General features: G+C 42.2%; 1 pseudogene; it reads left to right on the top strand.

The window, feature by feature from the left end:
* The first annotated feature begins 2,987 nt into the window (after positions 1-2,987).
* Positions 2,988-3,364, top strand: LOC112815297 (NADH dehydrogenase [ubiquinone] 1 alpha subcomplex subunit 5 pseudogene; annotated as a pseudogene).
* The last annotated feature ends 19,699 nt before the right edge of the window (positions 3,365-23,063 follow it).

Genomic DNA, 23,063 nt, shown 5'->3' with positions numbered 1-23,063 from the left:
TCTCTCTCTCTCTCTCTCTCTCTCTCTCTCTCTCTCTCTCTCTCTCTTTTTCTTACAGGGGTCACTGATGACGTTTTTGAGTTTTGTGCCCCAATCATGTTTTTCATATAAACCCTGTGGTTGTCACTGTGGGATTTTGCAGGGCACAGTGATGTTTGGGAATGCCACATGGCGTGATAGTAGAACTGAGTGTATGGTATTTAAAACCGTAATACTAGTTGAGATCATCGAGTGGGTGAGTGTAGTTACAGAAGAGGCCAAGGGTTGAGTCCGGGGGCACCTCAACCTTAACAGATAGAGAGGAGGAGTCAGCAAAGGAATCATCTGGTGAGACAGGAGGAAACTCAAGAGACATGCTGTTCTAGAAGCCAAGTGAGAATAGCATTTGAAGGAAGTCCTAATCAATTGTATCTGGTGTCACAGAGAGATCAAGAAGGGAGAAGACTGACTGAGAAGTCACCACCGAATTTAGTAACTGCTGAATTTAGTAATTTGGTGGCATAGTGGGGATAAGCCTACTTGGAGAGAATATATTTTTTGAATAATCATGAAATCAATTTTATTTTATTTTAATACAAGTCTTTTTCAAGTAAGCTCTGTCATTAACATGCACATTTATGTCTTGTATGGTATCTTATAGATCAAGTTCTGCTAATAATTTTTATTTTATTTTATTTTATTTATTTATTTTTTTTTGACAGAGAGAGACACAGCGAGAGAGGGAACACAAGCAGGGAGAGTGGGAGGGGAAGAAGCAGACTTCCCGCGGACCAGGGAGCCTGATGTGGGGCTCGATCCCAGGACCCTGCAGTCATGACCTGAGCTGAAGGCAGACACTTAATGACTGAGCGACCCAGGCGCCCCTCTGCTAATAATTTTTAAATATTGCTATGGAGTCCCTCCTATGCATCTGACAGTGGGATAGAAGCACTGTATTTAAAGGAGCAGATTCTAGAATTGAGACATTCATTTGTAAATTCTGGTTTCACCACTTACTAGTTGTCTCAAGTACGCCTTGCTCTTCAGATTTCCAAAGTGAGGTTAATATCCTATCTTAGTTGGTCATTGTCAGGATTGGGTAAGTAAAGTGCTTAGCATGGCATCTGACACACAGGATGGTTCATAAAGGTTATTAATATTTTTACAATGATAGATGTAATATTTGGCCTTGAACTTACAACGGAGTTGGGGAGATAAGACATAAAAAATTAAATAAGCATAAATAAGTATAGCCAAAGTAACCAGGGAAAGTGATACTTAAAATAGGACCGAAAGGAGGAAGAGCAGTGAGAAGGGTCCCCTGGGTTTGCTATGCACCTGCCGCTCTGTGATGCCATAGCCACACATACTTGGTTGGCCCTCATACCACACTATAAGGAAGTACTCTCCCCAGTGTGTGCATGAGAAGACTGATGCTCCAGGAGGCTATCTTCCTCCAGGTACTCAATTGGCAGGGGGCTGGAGATGGACTGGGTGTGTTCATCTCCCAAATCTATGCCTGTGGTGACAGAGGAGAGCAGCAGAGAGGTGTCTACCTCTCCACTCTCTGCCATATGCAAACGCTAACAAGACAGCCAAACCAAACCAAACCAAACCAAACCAAACCCATGGCATGCGAAGCTTCATTTTAGCCTGATATATAAAGAACTACATCTAAGAAACAAACCGAAGAGAAGCTAGTTGCATATTCTTACCCTGGACCTTTTCTTCTTCTGGTAGGGTTATTTATGTGGCAGAGCAGGGTTTTAAGGAAGGCATGGAAGGACAGGTGGGAATGAGAAACAAGTGCGCATCAAGGGGTGCTTACAGGAAACAAACACCGTGGTGTCTATTTCCCAACCGGGCGTGTCCACAAGTTTACTCTGCAGTGGACTGTGCACCTGCAGTCCAGGCTCCTGTGGGGTTCCTGTTGGGGTAACTAACAATGGGCCGGTATTTGGACTTTAGGAAGTCTCCATGCTAGCTGAGCCTCTCACTCAAGCTGGTAGGACAAGGGCAACTGGTGTCCTGCACAGTGTGGTTCGAGAATGGCTTATATCACTCTCCTCCAATGAGCCATTAAGGGTTCTTAAAGTGCTTCCTTGAGCAGACAGGAGGGTCTAATTGGAAAAGATACGCTGTGCTGCTGGGCATCAAGTTAGCTAATTGTGAAGCCCTAGCAGAGACACTCAGTCTCCTCACCTACTCTCAGTGGGTAAAGGCCATGACCTTGAAGGATAAACCCATGACACACAAGTTTTAATGGGCTGAGAGAAAACGAAACATGAATCTTTGTAGAGCTCTGTGGGACTTTGAAGAAGAGCCGGCCTTGATGAAGAGGTGTGCTAGTTTTCTAGGGCTGTCATAACAAATTACCACAACTAGGTGACCTAAACAACAGAAATTTATCCTCTTACAGTTCTGGAGGAGGCTAGAAGTCTGAGATCAGCTGTTGGCAGTGTTGGGTCCTTCTGGGCGTTGTGAGAGAGAATCTGCTCCATGCTTCTCTCCTATCTGCCGGTGGTTGCTGGCAGTCTTTGGTTTTCTTTGGCTTGCAGACATTTCTCTCCAATCTCTGCCTCCATCTTCCAAGGCTGTTTTTCCTGAATCTCTGTCTCTGTGTCTCTTCCTCTCTTCTTATAAGGGCATCAATTTATATTGGATTAAAACCTCATTTACTCCGATATGACCTCATCTTAACCATTAATTACATCGGCAAAAACCCTATTTCCAAATAAGTTCACTCTCTGAGGTTCCAGGAAGGACATAAATTTTGGGAGGACACTTTCCAGCCCTGTACAAGAGGGGAGCATAACACAATCAGGCATCATTGTCTGTGAGAGAACAGTGGGGAAAGGAGAGGAAGAGGCTCTGAAGGAAGGCTTAGAAGGACACAGAGTATCAGTGAAGTAGGCAGGATTATAATAGGAAGCACATGTGCCAAATGGGGGTCATTGAGACTTTAAAGAAGGAATCATTTATATTAAGTGGTGGGGTTGGGCACTGTCATGGCAGGTTTGCTGAAGAAGACCACCGGCCTTGTGGGATTGGCTGTATGTGAGAGTCCACATGAGAGGCTAAGAATATCGTACACAAAGATTCTTGATGTTCTCGAGCAAATTCTTAAAAACGCAACATATAGAAAGTATACAGAACAGATTACAAATGAAAAGCTGAGTATGGTTAAAGTGGAACCAGATGTTAAGAAATTAGAAGACCAACTTCAGGGTGGCCAACTAGAAGAGGTGATTCTTCAGGCTGAAAATGAACTAAGTCTGGCCAGAAAAATGTTACAGTGGAGACCATGGGAGCCTTTAATGGAAGAGCCTCCTGCCAACCAATGGAAATGACCAATATAATCATCATTGAATGACTAGTGGATTGATGGGAAACGGATGTAATTAAATGTTCTGTTATATAAAAATGCTTCTATATTATTGACATAATCAAGAAAACTAATACAGAGCATATTTAGGACAATTCTTAAAATTGATGACTATGGTAATAGGGACTTGTGAATCCATTTTTGATATGTAAAGCATTCATTTAAGCAATCTTAAAGATTTTTGTTGTTGTTGGGTTTTTTTGTTTGTTTGTTTTTCGTTTTTTTTTTTAATAGAGAGGTTGTGGAAAGATTCAAAAGTTAATTGGAAAAATTTCTATAGATTTTCAATGCAGAAGCCATAACCAAAATGTGAAGTATTTATAGTGGTATCTTCAACACATCATTTAATGATTTTTATCCTAAAAAAAAAATAGGAAAGATACTTAATTATTATTATTGTTTAGACAAATTTATAGGTCACTAAAGTGAAGTAGTAAGAGTAAAAACCATCGAGTTATAGTTGTACAGTTGAGGAAATTGATTTGGTATTTGAAAGAAAAATTTCTTTCTTGAAAGAAAAAATTTCTTATAGTGGTAGTTGGAAAAACTTTCCTGTTTGTCTCATTTAAAGAAGTTAGCTTTTTGTTCTTAGCCTTTAGTTTTCTCGATCACCCAGAGTACATCAGGATGGTGATAGAATTTATGTAAAAGGAAAGACATCAAGAGTTCCTAAAGTTTTTCATAGGCTTGTATTCAGAACCTCTTACTCATACATGGGTTGTAACTTCAAAGTGGAATCACTAGGTAGTTTTCAGTAAGTTTCCAATATGAGTGCAGTTGGTTATCAAACCCAAGATAAGTGCTAATTCAAGGAAAGAAACAGCTGACATAAATTACTCTTCACGTGTCCTCACCCTTTCACCCTAGACCCTATCATTTCTAAATACTTAAATGTGGTATTTTTTAACTTCAAAGATAGTACTTTTGTGTGTGTTTGTACACATATGTTTTTGCGTCTTTTGCTATCCCTTGTGGCAAAGTACAATCATTCAGAATTTTCAGAGAGAGAAAATTGTATTTTTTTTCTGATATATCTCTCCCCTTACAGAGCTGTAAATTGAATGGTAAATAAATATTAAATGAAGTGGGGAAAAAAAGGTGGTGGGGTTAAGTAAAAACAAACAAACAAAATAAGAGAGTGGTGAAGAACTCCTGAGCTAGCAAGAGCAGGGTGCCATTTTCACAAGCCCTCTCACCCCCTCCCCTTCCTCCCACCACCACAGAAAGGAGTTCCACTTGGGCTTCTACCAGCTTCTCTGCCATTGACCTGTTCTGTGATGCCTCTCCTGTCCTGTCTTAGGGCCTCTCGGATGCAGTGATGTGGGCTGCCTGACATCCAGGCATGCACAACATTGTGATGGATGAGTTAGTGCCAGCGCCCCACCTTTGAAGAAAGGGGGATGGAAGCCAGTTGATGCCAACTTCCCAATTTCTTCCCTAGCTGACTATTCTGTGGTATATTCTGTAAGATTCCCCAGAAGGTTCTGTGGGATTGAGCACCAGTTGACAATAGCAGTGACCAATTCAAGAACTCATCCTTGTTTTGGGGTTTACTTCCTCCTCCTTTACTGTCCCTGCCCTCTCACACCTGTTTCCTAAGATAAGTTCCCAAATAAACCACATGTACACAGCCTTCACTTCAGGCTCTCCTTCAAGGGAAACCAAGGCTAAGCAGCCACTCTCAGCCAGTAGATTCAAGGGGAGTAAGGGATTTCTGGGAGAGAGTGAGAGAGAAGGGGGGTGGAGAGGAAGGGAGGGATGGAGAGAGAAGGAGAGAGCAGGGGAAGGGGGGAAGGAGAGAAAGAGAGCTAAAGCTAAAGAAAGCAAACTTCAGTCTTCTGAGGAGGAATACAGTCAGACAACCCTCAGGCTAGAGGGCAGGTGGGAGGAAAAATACACAGCCCAAGCACAATCTCCTCCCACCCACGGTCCCCTTCCAGAGCCTTCTATGGCTGAATCAATTCCCAGAGGGTGAGGAAGGGTTAGCCTTCATGCAGTTCATAGAGGCCAGCTTCCCAGGGCACAGACTAGGCAAGAAGGTTAGAAAGCAGAACTGGAAGGAAACAGAATTGCCAGACAACCACGTTTACCCACACACCAGTTTTCTCTCCTGCTGACCCTGAGTCTTACAGAATTGACTGCAGCACTGACATGCTTCACAAGGCCATCTTTTCAAAGTGGGAAATGTTTCTAAGATGAGGTTGTTCTTGCAACCACACAGAAATAACTTGTTGGCTACACATAAATTTTATCACCATTGAACATAACCATCCTAGTAAACTCAGTTATCATCTGGATTAAGCAGCCTAGGATATGAAGACAAGTGTGGATGTGCATTCAGAACATCCCTTGATTCAAATCCCAGAGCTGCTACTAACAAAAATGGTGCCCTTGAGCAAGTTTCCTTCTCTGAGTTTCAGTTTTCTCATCTGCAAAATAGGATTAAAATATCAACCCCACCTCACAAAAGTTTTGTGAAGATTCAATGAAAGAAGACACTGTAAATGGTGGCTGTCTTTTCTAGTACTGCTCTCTTAATTACTGCTCATTTATTATGCCTCAAACTTCTACTTATCTCCATAGAGATGTATGTATGTTATTAACATATTCATATTGAATAGGATTAACAGTCTCAGAAATCTAAAAATTTCTTTAGATATTTGAAGATTCCTCTTAAAATTATAGTTGGATAAACTGTAATATTTTATTACCCCTCTGTCTTCTTGCTCTTAACTGTATAAAATATCCTGAAGTTCATCTTAAGTGACAGGTGAACTAATTGTTCTTCAATTGCATTCAGACTTCAATGGTCTTTCAGTCGACCGTGATGAAGTAATTTATGCTCAGACTCTGGACACAGTTGCCTGATTGCTGATGGTGATGAATCACTGAGGGAAGGGCCCACATTTCTGTGCTGTTGGAGCTTTTCATTTAAATTCTGAGACTGCTGGGTTGCCTGCAGGTTTACTGGAAAATGGCCTCTGCTTGGAAGCCTGGTTGGAGGGACTTCTTGCCACAGGGTTCATCCTCTGCTATATTAAAAAGGTTTTGTGAGAATCTCTGACTTACATGTTAAGGAAAGAATGTGCTCTGTCTCAGGTGTAATTCATCTTGTATCTAAAAATGTGTGGTTCTGTGAAATATAACATATTTAGTTCTTTTTCTCTTGTCCTTTGAGGAAAATCTACCCATTTCTTTTGAAGTAGTGGTGCTATATAAAGGAAATATATCTTTCTGGCCTTATAAACAATTTTCTCATTTTTTTTCCTCTTTCCCAAATAGGATTTTTTTTTTAGTGTGAAGGAAGAGAGAAGAAAAAGAATTTAATGAGAGAGAAATATGGATACAAATTTATGGTAATACTAGCCTTATTTATTTTAAGGAAAATAATGAAGCTAAAGCAAATTGGATCACAAATAAAATCAGATGTATTATGAAAATAATAATGTTTATGTTTTCTCCCTGGATTATGTAGTTGTTAAACCATATATTTAATTTGTTGGATATTTTGTGGTTATTGCTCTGTTTATAAAAATGATTGCCAATTTCAAGCCTCATTCAGGAGAGTGAGCCAGAGGGCATTGTGGTAAATGTACACTAATCCTACAATAGTGTTTGAACATGAGAGTTGGCACTCCTTGGCAGGACTCAGGTGTTACAACAACAGAATCAGAAAAATATCCTACATGGAAACTTTTTCTCGGAGTGAATCTCTGATGGTGTGAATTGCTGTTGGTGATGAATCACTGAGGGAAGGGCCCACATTTTGAATATATTTTGAATCTCTGCTTTGAATGAACGGAGCAAGAAGGAGCTGTGAACTACATTTTCAGTTAGGGAGATGTGAAGGGGGCTCATGGAAGGTGGTAAATTAAAGGATGAATTAAATCTTTCCTTTAAAAAAAGAAATCAGAAGAACCCTATTTAGACTAGGCGTTAGGAATACTATGGCCCTTGGTACTCAGTCAATGGGAAATTTTAATCATAGATCCTTGGGAAATTGACGAGACTACTCATTGCCCTACACTTCCCTCTGACGGCAAATATCTACCTGTCCTAGAATTGTTGAAGCCCTTCCTCTTCTTAGAATTTGGACACCCCTCTTTGGGGAAAGGTGGATTTAAGGAAGCACTCTCTCAGGGTGTAGGATGGGCACCTGGCAGTAAGCATCCTGTATTTTGCATCCAATGTGCCTCACTGGCTTCATCCTAGTCTTGGCCCTGAGAGGCACCCAACATTATCTGAGAGGTCTGAGATTTAGGCAATACAGTGATTTGGGTGTCTCCCAGGCACATGCAGAGAAGGGGAGCACTTTGGCTTGGGTGCTGCATCAGCTCCAGTAAAGAGAAAGTGCTAGTTGCTATGCCTCAACCTCAACTGTGTCAAGTGACAGGTTACTCCTCTGACCAAAATGCACCTGGAATGTCAGAATGCATCTGTGACTGATTTGTCTCCCAGAGTCAGCCGAGGCTGGTCTGCCTGCCTGCTTGAGCAGCTGAGAATGTGTCTTTTCAAAGCTGTCTAGTTTGACTATTTCTCAAGTGGCTTACAGATGGCTGGGTTGGTCTTCTAGTAGATTCTCTCTGGAGCATGCTCTCCAATTCTGACCTTCTATCCCTACTTCAGGGGCCTTGAGATCCACCGCTCTATTCTGTTTGGTAATGTGGCAATGACTGTGGACATTCTTCTGGTCAGAATGCCCAGATGCTCGTTCTCGGCTGTGTCCTCTCCAACATGGGGGGATGAAATTGTTCCTGGAAGAGTTCTAGCACCTAATGTCTTGACTTCTTGGATTTTGTATATTTAGACAAAGCTTTTCCTTATGATTCCCAGATCTGGCTTCTTCTTCTCTACTCCCCAAAGCACCTAGCCAGTATCTTGTTTATTGCTCTCTCTGCCCTGTATCCACAGTACTGGTGTACACATCTTGCCCTCCTCACCAGATTATGGGCTCCACAAGTCCAGCGACAATGTCTCAGTTAGCCCTGATTCTCCACAGCAGATAATCCAGTACCTGGGACTTGGGATGTGTCCCAGAAAGAATTCTTAAGTGAATCAATGAGTAAATAATTGAATTTGTTACTATGGGAGGGAATTCATCGAAATTTTTGCTTCTAATTGGACAAGAAAGTATTCTTCTTGGTTCTCAAGCTTCTCTTTGCTAGTCAAAGAACTGCAAGAGGAAGGTGTTGTGGTAACTGAGGGATGGCCAGAGCACGAAAACAGATGCTGGAAAGAAACATGGTCATGAGTCAAGCTTAGGCATTTGTTTAGATAATAAGGGAGTAATGCCAGAGTTAGTAATGAGGTAGACTAGACAGTTTAAAAAGTACAAAATGAAGAAATAATTGTTAGTTGGGATCCTGCCGCTTTAGAGTGTCCGTGAAAGTGTTAGCAAATTGTAGATATGTTGGATAAGATCCCTAGACTCTATTATTCCAAATATATTGTAAAATTTCTTATGACTCAGTAGAGCATATCCATGTGGTTGAGCCAGGAATGTTGTGATGTGATAGGAAGACTCCTCAATGTCATGCCCCTCTACCATTGTCTGGTTGGTTGGTTTTGAATGAGGCATTTAAGCTATGGATCAATTTTTGTTATAGAAAATAAATAAGAGGCTAAGTGATACCTACGATCTTTCCAATCTCCAAAATGTTATAATTTTATACTTTTAAGTGGTTTTGGAAAAGACCCAGTTGTTCAGAGTGTTCTTTACTGGGAAAAGAAAAGATCCATACATACTTCTCTCCATGAACATAACTTAAATATTTCAATGCAATTTGGTACATGTTCAATGATTCATTTGAAAATATTAATATTTTAATAAATAACATATTAACAAAAGCTTAACATGTGTGAACTGTTTAATTCTTAATACAATACCTGCATTTCTCTCAAAAAACAAAACAAAAATACTTTCTACTTGAAACTCCACACCATGATGATATTCTCATTATAGTTTGCTGAACCACATTTTGTTAGGACTGATAGGAGGGGATTACTCCTATAGTCCTGGAGCCATAGAAGCCTCCCTGATGGGAAAAGTGATAAGCGTGTCAACAGGGCATAACTAAGTAGGTAGGTAGGGAAAGGGCAGGAGGGGAAGGCATCCCTCATGTTTGATTCCTTCTGCTATCATTTTCTTCTACCACCACTACCTCCGTGGAGCCAGAGGAAGCATGGAGAAGACAAAGATGACTTACCTATGTATTACACACGAATTGAAACCCAACAGTTCTCCTGTCCTTTCTGGCACCCTATTTCCCCAGCGCTCCCAGTTGTGCAATGGGGTGACCTTACATTGGACCCAGAAGAAGGAGTTTTGGCGCTGACTTAAAGAAAAGCTCCTGATGAAAATAGAATTCCTTTTGCTTTACAAAAATATATAAATTATGTACACAGAAAAATTCTTTATGGTCTGACTTGAGCATTAAATCCCACTGATGCTTAGCATGCTACATTCATTGGTTCACCAAAGTGGGTTTAAAAATGAGATTTTGCAACTTTCTAAGTTGGTTTAATAATGAGGAAGATGGTCAGGCTTGCCTTTTCTCTGTTTTAAACTAATACAGGTTATGATAAAGACAAATCAAACTTCCTTCCTCTGTGTTTCTCTTCTTTTATAGCTTGGATCCTTACAGAATAACTATCATCTCAGATTAGGGTAGGATGCCCTTGAGAAGGCCCTACCCAAAGGAAACCAACTTTTTTTTTTTTTAAATCAGGTGCACTATGCTATATGCCTTGCATTCGTGATCACCATGCAAAGATATTTCTATGGGGTGAGGTTTACTTGATTGGAATCATAATCTTACATTCTTGCCTATCTCTGATCAACCACAATCAGTGCCCAGGGAATTGTGCAGCTGATCCAGGATTTTTATTTCAGAGAGAACCTGGGCTATGCATCTGTTCTTTGTGGACAAATTCACCCTGAAATCCCAGAAAGTCCGGAGATGAGTCATCTGCTATATGGCTGCTCTGGTATATGAAACTGATCAAACTGGTGTTATCTGGTGTGTGATCAGAGTGTAGCTGAGGGTTGGAGATGTAGGAAGAAGGCAATTTGAAGAATGACAGCTATTAAAATGAAACAAGGAAGGAGCAGCGTTACACTGTGGTCCAAACAACTCTGCCATTTGAGAAGGGACTCTGTGTTGTCAGTGAAAAGCTGATAGGGCAGAGGAAATGAGTTGCTTTGGAAATGTCAAGGTTGGTCAGAGTCCTCTTTGAATAATAAAATCTTTACTGCACCATCAGCAGCGATTAGAGACAGGAAGGAGATGGAGTTGAATGAGTGCCCAGAGAAAAAAATGGAATCAATTCTGTATACATTTTCCCCGCTAACATAGACCCTCCCAACCACAGAGCAACCACCCCCGAGAAAAAAATCACGCACGCTCCTCTATCTCCCTGACTTACTTGTATTTTCCACCAACTTCATGACAAGTTTGAGTTCTTCATCTTGTAACACAACATATATTTTCCCCTTCATTTCTCTTGCAGAGTAAAATATGGAGAATTCGAAAAAAAAAGGAGTATCTTCACTGTTCCTTAAGACACAGTCCTCATGCTGCTTTTTGAAAAAGGCAAGCATTTTGACTCCATGACAAAAGAATAAAGTACGAAGTCAGTGCTAGTTTTTGTTTTTCTTTTGTCTTTGTGGATTTGTATAAACAATAGTGAGGCCCTTCAGGTGGGTTCGCAAAGTCACCGGTTTGGGCAGAAGAAGACGCATACCACTCTTCCATATACTCTCGGCCCTGCCCAGCTGAGGAAGGGCATCCAGTCCACAGCTGTGGGCAGGAACAAAGTTGGAAGAGACATAATGACACCCACGCCTTCTTGTCAGCTCCGTTGCTCTCACTACTCCTTCGGCTCTAGGCTATCTTTCAAAACCTTGCTCAAATATAGCCTTCTCAGGAAGCCTTCTTTGGTACATACTCCCTACTGTCCCACTCACAGTGAATCATTTCCTTGTACTATTTCTAGACTTTGTGTGTATTTCAGTATCTTGAAACCATTGATCTGCATTGTTTTCGTGCGTCTCTCTCCTACTACTACAGACTTTTCCAGAATAAAGTGAGAGAGTCAGGCTTAAGGATCAGCGAGCATGTTTCACGCGACAGTCATTATTATATCTCTGGCATCTGATCGACTACATGCCTGGAACATATACATACTTAGTACATAAAGATAACTGATAACAGTTTTTGAGTACTTACTCTGTTTAGTCATTGTATATTTAAGCTCATTTAACACTCAGGATATCACTTTGTGTGGGAATATGATCTCCATTTTTCAGATGCATAGAGTGAGGCTAAGAGTAGAAAGGTAATGTGCCCTACATGTTATAGATAGTAAGTGTCAGAGCTATGGCTGGACTCCAGGTTCATTTGACTTCAAAGGCCATGCTCTTGTGCTCTATACTATGCTTCCTCCCCAGTGAATATTGATTTTGAACAACTGGTATTTCTACTGGTCTTGATGGCGATTTGCTTGGCCAGAGTTGTCAGTTCTCAATTTTCTTTCCAAATTGTCCACTTTCCTGGGCCCCCTAGACTCCACTGGTCATCAAATGACTATCTTAGACTTAACATTTTGATGAATATTGCTTAGTTTGTAATAAACAGTTTATTGGAAAAATATTTCCTTTATTCAATGATCACAGGGAAAATCCTACCAAAACCAAAAATCCCTAAGAGCCATTTGTGATTATGATGGTGTTATATTTCACAAGTACAATATTGTGGAGGTAAAATAAATTCATTTTTGTAAGTAGTAAAAACAAACAAACAAAACCACAATCTCTCTTTCTCTCTTTTTGAAGATTTATGTATTCATTTGAGATAGAGAGGGAGAGCAAAAGTTAGGGGTGGGGCAGAGGGAGAGGGAGAGAGAGAATCTCCAGCAGACTCCCTGCTGATGTGGAGCCCAATGCAGGGCTTGATCTCACCACCCTGAGATCATGACCTGAGCCAAAATCAAAAGTCAGACGTTTAACCAAATGAGCCACCCAGGTGCCCCACACAATCTCTCTTTTGTAGTATTGTCATCCTGGAGGTCATGGAGAAAAAAATTAAATTCAATGGGCTTTCATTGACCTCCTCTTTTGGGGCTGAGACCTGTTTTTCTAACGCCAAGATGCCCAAGCATAATATTAAGAAATTACTGAGGAAATTCACTTCCAGTATAGAAGATTCTGTTAAACCAATCACCTTCTCCTCTCTGTAGTCACTGCAGAGATCAGAACTAGGAGTTGGGGGCGGGGGGCAGGGTCCACCATGCTGGGCAATGGAAGAAGCGCTTGCCTAGGACCAAGCTCTAGTGTGCACCTCAATCACCTGGAGGATTTGTTCAAACACAGATTGCTGGACCCACCCCTTGAGTCTCTGACTCATCAGGCTTGTGGTGGGTCCTGAGAATTTGCATTTCAAACAAATTCCCAGATTCTGCTGATCCTGCTGGTCCAGGTGCCACACTCTGAGAACCACTGGCCTCGCCATTAGAAGGGCCTGAGTCTGGATCCTGATTCCTCGCTATCCTAGCTGGGCCTTAGGGAATTTAATGATCTGTCTTGACTCCTTACGAGTAACCTGAACTGTAAACTACCTGTTCTATCCATTTTCTAAGACTTGTATGAAAAGAAATGAAAATAATATATTTGCAAATTACTTAAAAACCTATTATTGCTGGTATTACTCATATTATTGTGAAAGAAGCTATAGATTTATGTCACCTCAGAGAGGAGCTGGCAAAACTTTGGAGTTACCCAAAGCCAAGTGGGAAAAGTTTGGAGACTTCAAAATGCATGTTGTACCCTGAAGTACCTTGGGAACCAGCATGGAATATAATGGAAAGGACACCGTTTCTGTGCTATGAACCTGCTTATGTGTGCTCAAACCCCATTTCCCATCTGAAAAATGGGAATGGGAAGACATATCTTGCAGGCTTGCCAAGAGGGCTAATCTCGACAATGCTCTTAGAGAAGTAGCACAGTGCCTGGCCACAGTAGACACTCAGTAAATACTAGCTAATATTTAGATTTCAGGTTCGTAATATAGCCATTCCATCGAGGCAGCCAGTCCCCTGATCCTCAAAGTTCATACTCTAACTGTGCTGCTTTGAATGAGCTATTAGACTCACTGACCTCCAAGGTTACTTGCAAATGAGATTCTAATGTCAGCACAAGCAAACGAATCTGGTCAGTTGGCTGCACCAGGACTGTTTTCCTCAGTCTTCCCTTATAACTGACAGCTTGACCACTCAAGTCTTTGCCCTGACCTACCACATAATCGTTAAGCAGACTTTCTGGAATCCCCTAGCAGGCAAAGCACTAACAAATAGGAAAATTAAAATAACATGAAGATCGATGTGCGGAGCTCTTCCTTTTCACCCTGGATGATGACAATTGAATCAAGTCTAAACCAGAGAATGCGTGACAGTGCAATGAGCTCTTCACTAACTAATGTCAGATCAGCTTCAGCAATCTGCTCTGGGTGGGTGGAAGTTCCAGGCTTGCAAAACCCCATAGTTCACAGAAGCAACAACTGCAGCACAATTGCTGACCAAGTTGTGGAACCCGATGCCATGTCATGGGGCTGGAATGCAGCTCATGGTACCCTGTTGGACAGACTTTCCTTTTGTACCTCATGCTGATGAGAAGTTATTCACTCAGGCTGCGTGTCCTCTTGCACGTTTCATGGACCCACACTCTGTCCATTCAACTCGACATCACGAGTGATACAGATGGGTAGGGTGTCCTTGAATGTGCAAGCCTGTTTCAGAGATCACAAGTGACTGACTCAACAAACATGGGAGAGAATTTGCTCAGCTCCTATCTTTCTCTTTCTTACTGGGTTTAAGGAGACTGGGTGGATCATGGGATCGGTGAGGAAAGGTGAGCGTAAGGCATTTTGGTTCCATGAGACGGTGTCAGTTGCCTCTTCTGACATTCCTTGCCATCAAATATGAAAAAAAAAGTAATTCTTTACATGAATGCCTATTATTTTACTTTTTTCCTAATTTTTAAGTTAGGAGTGAGATGATTTTGTTTTCTTATGGAAACATTTCTTGTGAGTGAAAGATAACGAACCATCCCCTTTTTAGACAATTTTTTTCCTGACTCATGGTAAACTTCCGACTTTTCTGCCCTCTTCCTGCACCGAGGTCCCAGTTACCTCTAATTCTGAGGACTTTTTCTCACGTTCTTCAGTGGTCTCAGCCTCCTAGAGTACTAACTTCCTTTCCATATGACTCATTGCCAGTTTCTATGGTGCCTTCCCGATTCATAGTCCTCTGGTCTCTTCCACGCAGATGAACTCTGTTTTCATTCTATCTCAGCCACACCCCAGCAAGGCCATGTCTCACTCTTGGTCACAACTCAGATGTGCTTCACTTCCAGAATGGCAAATTCTGATATCCCTCTCCTTTTCTCGCTCCATTCCTTCCTCTCTCCTTCTTTCCCTCTGCTTTTCCTTTCATCTTTATTAAGATAGCCAGCCCATGACCCTTACCTACCCTACCTATTCCATCACCTGGATTTGGTTCCATTGTTTCTGCAGCAGCCTGAACTCATTGGCTGAGCACATCAATTTGGTGTCGCCTATGATTCCCTCTGCGACACCTCTCAAATCCATCTCTCCTTCCTATTCTTGCTGACTCTCTCAAAGATCTCCTACCTGACCGTCCTTTCTTCCAATCTGCTCTGCTCTAATCCATATTAGTTACCCTTTCTAAAATGATCACCCCAATTTTAAAGCTCTGTGAAAGCTTGTGTAACTCTTATCCTCCAAAACCTTCTGCTTCTTCTTCCCAGTCTTGCTCATGTTTTTCTCATCTCCACCTGAAAAATACCCTCTGCTTTTATTTAAGTCCACCTCAAATAGCACTTCTGATCATCTACCTTCACTTCATCCTTTTTCAATGTTATATTTCTATGCTAGTGGTAATGGTTTGTATATTTGTTTTATCTTCTTGCAAGGTGATCCAGTGTAAGGCACATGAGTGTTGGATTTAGAGAGAGATCTGGATGAAGATCCCAGCTGTAGTATTTACCAGTTGTATGATCCTGGGCAAGTCTCTCCATTTTGCTAAGACCAAACTTCCTCCTCTATAAAAAGGGGATAGTACTACCTACTTCATGGGGTTGTTATGAGGATTAAATGAGATGAAATGACTGCCATATAAGAGTCACTCAACAAATATTATTTCTTCCCTTCTTCCCCATTCCTTGTGTCCTTGAGGTAGAAGACTATGCCTTACCCATTTTGTATCCCTTGAAATGTCAACAGTGTCTGGCCATCAATAAATAGGCCATCAAGAAATATTTACTGAATTCACATGTCTATACCATGTGTCTTTCTTTCTTGTTGAAGGTTGGAGCTCCAGAGACAAGCATTCTTTTATCTGCAGTCCATTTCCTACTTAATTTTGGTAAGTTTAAAGCAGAATATTCTTTATATGCTGAGCAGACACTTAATTACATGAAATTACCCTAGTACGGATAATTGTATCTTCTCTATTGAGAAAGACTTGTGGCTAGGTGTTCTATGTCTGGACTGGAGTAAGGATTGTGTGTGTGTGTGTGTGTGTGTGTGTGTGTGTGTGTGTGTGTGTGAAAATCTCAGTCATAATAATGATATCTGAGAAACTTCCTCTTCAGTTTATTGACTCAGCATGATCCAATATGGTTGTGACCAATCATGGCCCTCTGCCACATATGGAGCTGATAGGAAATGAGCTGGGAAAACTGATTCACATCTTTAGAGGATCCGTGTTACAAAAATCAAATGATACTACAGAATTCCTGGTGGAATAAGTGCTTCTCTGAGGAAAACAAGGTTTCCAGCCCAATGTTTATTAAAGGTATTGTGACATAGTAAAAAGATCATTGGCTTTGGATTGGAAAGGCCTTCACTTGATCTCAGCTATACTACATATTAGCTGTGGATCCTCATGCAAGTTACTTGGACCTCTTTCCCCTGTAAAAGATGATCACATACCCGCATCACAAATTATTGTGAACATTGAATGGCATACACATGGAAGCACCTGGTGCAGTGTATGGCATATACAGAGAGAACAATTAACAGATGTTAGTTAAAACGTCAAAGAGTATAGAGCAATTTTTCATAAAAAAAAAAGACCTAGTGCACTTTGGAGACATACAACAGTATCCATTGTGCTGTCATTGACTACCTATGTACCTGAGGGATGGTTTATGTGTCAGCTTGGCTGGGCTTTGATGCCAAGATGCCAGGCCAAATACCAGTCTAGCTGTTGCTGTGAAGGTATATTTTAACATTTCCATCAGTAGACTTTGAGGAGAGCAGATTGACCGTCCATGACGTGGGTAGACTTTGTCCAATCAGTTGAGGTCTTAAGAGAAAAAGACTGAGGTCCCCTGCGGAAGGGGGAATTCTACCTCTAGACTGTCTTCAGACTAGAGCTACAAGCTCAGAACTTCACTGGTCTCCAGCCTGCCACCCTGCTCTGCAGATTTTGGACTTAGCAGAGGTGCAAGCCAGTTCCTAAAAATAAATCTCTCTCTTTATGTATTTACACCTCCTATCAGTTCTATTTCCCTGGAGAACATTGGCTAAAACAGCCTGCCTTGCTCACTAGGTGGTAATTAAACATCAGAAACTCTATCCAACAACTCGTCTTTACATCCTCAGCACCTAGCCCGGTGCCAGATACATGGGAAATATTCATGCTTATTGAACTGAAAAAGAATGCAATAATACAATTGTAAGAAAGGTGCTTGTACATACCATTACATTAATCAATTGCACTACTTAGTTTTTCATGCATCAAACATTTTTCATATTACCATGCTTGACACTGATGATGCAGAAAGACAAGATAGAATGCCACTTCTCTAGCTGTTGTTTCATGGTGGGTTAGAGTGGATAGGGCTGGTGCATAAATTGAAGGTAAAATTGGATGCTTGGGAATCAGTGTCTCCAGGTGAGAGAGCAGGAGAGCCTGACATAAGGCAGGGGCAACTAGGAGAAAGAGAAAGGGATGAATTCAAGAGAAGGTTTAGAAGGTGGAAATAGAATAGTGAGAAATAGGAGAGGAAGGTGTCTCCCATGACTCCCCGGTTTCTGGCAGGGTGTCCAGGAAGACACAGAAGAGCCCAATTTCTCATCATCTTATCTGATCCTAACATTCCTCAGCATCATAAAATCCAACCCCCTCATTTTAGGGATGTAGACATTGAGGCTGAGAGAGAACAGATCAATTGCCCCAAAACCTCATAAATCAGGAACCGGCAGAGCTAGTCTTAGAATCGTAAACCATGCTGTTTGGCTACAATGCCCTCTCTCCAGCCCCCACTATGCTGCTGGCAAACTCCTTGGGCAATGAGGAGTGAGGAGGGGGCCCCAGAGAGTCCCTGTGATTTCTTCGTGGTGTAATTTCATTCTCTTGAGCGATCAGCCTGTCGTGCTCTCTGGAGGTACAGCTGTACTTCATAAATGACCCAAGAGTCATTCACTTCCTTTCCAAGAAACTAGAGAGTGAGGCGGATCTGCTATGCTTTCAGTTGCCTGTCCAAGATGGGAAAAGGAGGAACATCTATTTGTAGTTGGAGAGGGAGAATGTTAATTGGTAAAAATGAAAGTACGTTTTCTCCAAAAGTGTGAGGTAATCCTATTTTTTCTTCAGAAGTACCCTAGTCCTGCACGGAATCAGTGTTCTCTTTCGAGTAAATGACAACACTTGACTTGTTGCCCTTTACAACCTGCCCATCCATCTCCTTCCTGCTCTGTCTGCCAGCCACGGTTGTTAACCCCGGCATCATGAATCAAGAAGCTCTAGCAGCCTGAGCCCTCTTCGTAACCTGGCAGGTGTCCAGCAGCTGGTAAGGAGAAAGTTGCTTTCTCTTTCTTGCTCTCCGATGGACCTGGAAGCTGGAACCAGGAACCCAAAGCCACCTCTGGACTCCCACATCATTTTCCAAGTCCCTCTTTGCCCACCTCTCAGCTCTCATTTGTCTTGACTCTCTTAATATGGCCCCTAAGTTGGGGTGACCCACAGACTGCTAGCCTCTCTTTGAGGACACCTATTCACATAGCTGGACCTTTGCCTGGGTCTCAGTTTTCAAATTCTTTTTTTTTTTTTTTCTGACAATGCTGCTGCCCCTAGACCAGCTGGGCTCATGTTTAATTTATCTCAGGGCTAATTATAGCCTGGCTAGGGGAGGGGCATGGTAACCTTGGTCTCCCACCCCAGGCCTGCCTGCTGCCAAGGTAACTAAGGAATGGTGGTGAGGGTGGGTGGGGAGACGAGGGAGGAGACAAGGGTTTGTGTCCCCCTCCCTGCCCCCAACTCTGGGCAGCCGTGCCAGCCCTCCAGCACCTCCTCCCAGGGAGCATCCTCAGAGGACACACTAATGGCAGAAACACAGGCACAAGGCCAATGGAAAAGACGCATGGCAATTCCAGCTCAGGCCAACTGTGCGCAAGCATCGGGATGCTCTTTCCCTCCCCTCTCCCTCACTTACAAGGTCAGGATTGATAATAATACCTGAGATGATGCTGGTTTTTCCACTCTCTTCCAGGTGGGCGCACCAAGTCCAGTCTGAGGTCCCACAGCAGAAAAGGCCAGTGCCTCTGAGTCTTTGCTCCTGCTGTTCCCTCTGTGTAGATCCTGCCACCTTCTTTCTGTCACCTCAGTCTCTGAATTCTTCTCTAATCCCTCCAAGGACACATTTTTCTAACACTTCTCCCCACTCCCTGCCTTGCAGGACTGTTCTCATGTTAACCACTTGGCACAGTGGCATAGTGGAGCCCAGGTAGTTGAAGTGGAATTTAGAATTCTGCAAGACACAAGTGCTCAACAACTGTTAGTTCTTTCCACTCCTGCTTGCACTCTGAGGCTTGCCCATTCTGGTGTTTTATTTCACCCACCATTTAGGACATCTTTGAATCGTGCTTTGAGGCAGGCTTCGCCATCATAGAGTGAGTGGTGTATGAGTGGCTGAGTCTGAGGGTCACTTGGGCTCTGACCCAACACCTGACTCATTCCAGTGGGATGGTAGTTCAAAGACCAGGCCTCGGCCCACACCCCCACCCCAACCAAGTTCAGCTGTGATTTGACAATCATGAGTTCCTGAATCTCAAGGGATGGCAATCAGATCCTTGCCAGATGGCTAGGCAGCTGGATGCTATTTTTATATAAAATCGCTACAGAGCCTGTAACCATTAGAACTACCATTTTCATGGAGGCCAGCTCAGCCTTGCTAATTGAGCGAATTTGGAGCACCTCCAACCATTCATCCAGTTGATGAAATTGGTGCTCTCCAAGCAGGCCATATCACTTTGAGTCCAAATTCATAATTTAGTCTCCACTGGTGGTTTCCTGAGAATTGTTGTCCCGAGAATTGGGGAGGGCACAGGAAATATCAACAATCACCCCTTCATCATCAGATTGTGATTTGTGAACTAACATTCCTGGCCAGAAAAACTTTGAAGAGGCTAAAACTGTCTCTTAGCCCACATTCTTTTGCAATTTGAAATGACTGATATAATTAGACTTTCATATCCGACTGCTTAATCCCTTGGTTAGATTTCATGCTTCCAATTATTCATTTCACCCTGGGTTTCCAGTGTAGGCAATCAAGAGTTGCCACCCTGCCTGTGAGACTCCTGCGGTCCCTGGTGGAAGGTCACAGTGATGGCTGAGTCCCACTCCACAGTCTTCCAGAGCTCTGTTTGCCCTTGGGTGTTTGCCATCTAGTGGGCTGTATTCCAGAAGGTCAGAGCCTGGGGTTGCCATATCTACTGCGCTGTCCCCAGCACTGACTCAGTGCCTGGCACATAGAAACTGCAGAATAAATATTTATTGAGTGAATGCCTCCCGACCAATCAGAGGCTGCGTAATGGCGTTCTTTGTCTTTGCGACAACAAATGCTTCTCAAAGGTCAGGAATGAGAAGATGAAAACAGAATTGAAACACATTAAATCAAGGCACGACATCCCCACCCACGGCCCACGTACATCTGCAGCTGGGGTTCTGATCAGATACCAGGTGCTCGCCAGAGTTTCTCTCCCTCCACTCTTAAAAGAAAACTGGCGGGGCGGGGCGGGGGGGGGGGCTGGGGGGCTCAGGCGGTTAAGCATCTGACTTCGGCGCAGGTCATGATCTCAGTGTCCTGAGGTCGATCCCCACGTCCAGCCGCTTGTCCAGCCCCATGTTGAGTTCTACGCTCAGCGGGGAGTCTGCTTCTCCCTCTGCCCCTCCCCTCCGAGCTCTCTCTCTCTCGCAAATAAATAAATACAATCTTAAAAAGAAAAAAGAAAAGAAAACTGGGGACTCTTGGGTACCAAGGTAGAGTGGTAAAAAAACAAACAAACAAAAAACAGTGGGGAGAGGGGAGTTCAGAAGGAAAAGTCTAAACATCCCCTTCCCTATAGAAATAATGATAATGGTAAAAATTATAAGGCTATATTATATCAAGTACTTTCTGTGTGTCAGGCACTGTACTGTACATTTATTATTTTATTAATCTTTATAACAAGCCTATGAGGCAGATATTATTATCATGCCCATTTGTGGAGGAAAAACAGTCACTTAAAGAATTTAAATAACTTTCTGAAGCTGGTGGGTAGGGAAGCTGGAATTCACCTCAGGTCTGTCTGACCTTAGCGACCAGCCACATAATTCTGTTCTTTGTCCTTTGCTGGTTTGAATATTTAAGAATAAGTTCCAAGTCTCATTGCAAGTCTCATGAGTTGTTTAACTCATAGCACCTGGCTCAAGGTCATGCATGCCATGTGGAGATAGTCAATATTTGTTGATTTGAAAGTAGACATAGTCAAAAGGCACTGGGATAAGGTTATTTCACTTGAAAATAGAGCATGTATGAAAGGAAATTTCAAGCCAACCAAGGGAAGGCAGAGTGGCAAGTGGTCTTGCAGCCTACAAAAGACAGAATGTGTCATTAAAGGTGTTTGGGAATTCAAATCGAAAGAGTATGTTAAAGTGGCTACAGTAGGGGTGCCTGGGTGGCTCCATCGGTTAAACATCTGCCTTTGGGTGGGGTCATGATCCCAGGGTCCTGGGATTGAGCCCTATGTGGGGATCTGCTCAGCAGGGAGTCTGCTTCTCCCTCTGCCCCTCCCTGCTGCTTGTGCTCTCTCTCCCTCCCTCTCTCTCTCTCTCAAATAAATAAAATCTTTCAAAAAAAGTGGCTACGTTATAAGAAATGATCACACCTAGGAAACAGCTAAAAGAATCCTGATCTTTGCTCTGACTTGATCTTTTCCCAATGATTATGCTAAAGAAGGCGGGTGAAACCTCATGATGGTGCACAGGTCTGTGGTCTCCACAAGTAAATATGAGACACAACTACTGCAGGTTTGTACAGTGTCCCCGCCCCGATTTTCAAGCCACATCTCTGTCTTGCTTCTTAGGAAGCCAGTTCCTACTGGGCAGGGCTGTCATGTCCACTCCCAGAGACATTGTCACACGGCTCATCTCCTCCAGAACTCTTGTGAGGCATACCTAGATCCTTCTCAGAATGCTACCTCATCTTCTCTAGTAACATTTAAAGAAAATTGAAGAAAGTGAAACATTAGATGAGAAAACAAGTACTTTTAGAACAGAATGATCAAGCTCCTTCCAATGTAGACTAGAGTCAGATACTGCCTAGAGCTATGTCTTGTGGTCAGTTTATATTTACTATATATTTTTCACTTAAATGCATACATTAATGAATATCCAACAATTATTTCTGTATAGGATACTGTGTGTAACATGTTGTGGTAATAGAATCATCCCCACTGATTGGAACAAAGAACTTGGGTTGGATGATGAAGGATCTGGCGATCAATCTTAAAAATGATCAAATGGGTTTCAAGGGAAGGGTGTGACAATTTTTTTAAAAAATCAATGTTGATGAATTCTTCATAAAAGGTATTTTAGGTAGCATTTGGCGAAGGGAAAATGAATTAATTTTATTTAATTATTTAAATGAATTAATTAATATCCCCAAGTACACCTGAAAAACCTCACAGTACCTCAAAATGAATAGATCCCAAGCCATCATATTTGTCCAAAGAAGCTTCATGTCTTCATTTTCTTGTTAACAGTAGGTCCATTCTTTAATCCTTCCATTCCCTAATCCTCGGACTGTAAGCACAGTTGTCAAAGACAGCCTTCGCTTAAATTCGTTCAGTAACTAAGACGTACCAGGTTTTTTGGTTTTTTTTTTTTTTAATGATCTCTCTCGTCACTCTTTTCTATTCCTATAGGTTACTGCTCTTGGTCAGACTGATGTATTTTCAGCTTTTAATATTTCATTGGTAGTCCAACTTGTCTCCTTACTTAAATTTTTCTTTCCATCAGTTGTTATGGGCTGAATTGTGTTCCCCTAAAATTCATATGTTGAGGCCCTAACCCCCAATGTGACTGTATTTGGAAGTGGGGAATTTACAGAGGTAATTCAGGTTAAATGATCATAAGAGTGGGACCCTAATTCAATAAGAAGACGGAAAAAACTCTCTTTTTTCCTTTCTGCTAAAGCCCAGAGAAGGACACGTGAGGACACAGCAAGAAGGTGGCCGTGTACAAGCGAGAAAGAAAGGTCTTACGAGGAGCCAAATTTTCCAGCACCTTGATCTTGGACTTCCAGCCTCCAGAATGGTGAGAAAAGAAGTTTATGTTGTTTAAGCCACCTAGTCAGTGG

Source organism: Callorhinus ursinus, unplaced genomic scaffold (assembly GCF_003265705.2).
Source record: "Callorhinus ursinus isolate GAN/ISIS: 27379988/994484 unplaced genomic scaffold, GSC_fseal_2.0 scaffold6, whole genome shotgun sequence".
Lineage (NCBI taxonomy): Eukaryota > Metazoa > Chordata > Mammalia > Carnivora > Otariidae > Callorhinus > Callorhinus ursinus.
Note: the sequence above shows the minus strand (reverse complement) of the source record. Positions and strands in the feature narration are given on the sequence as shown.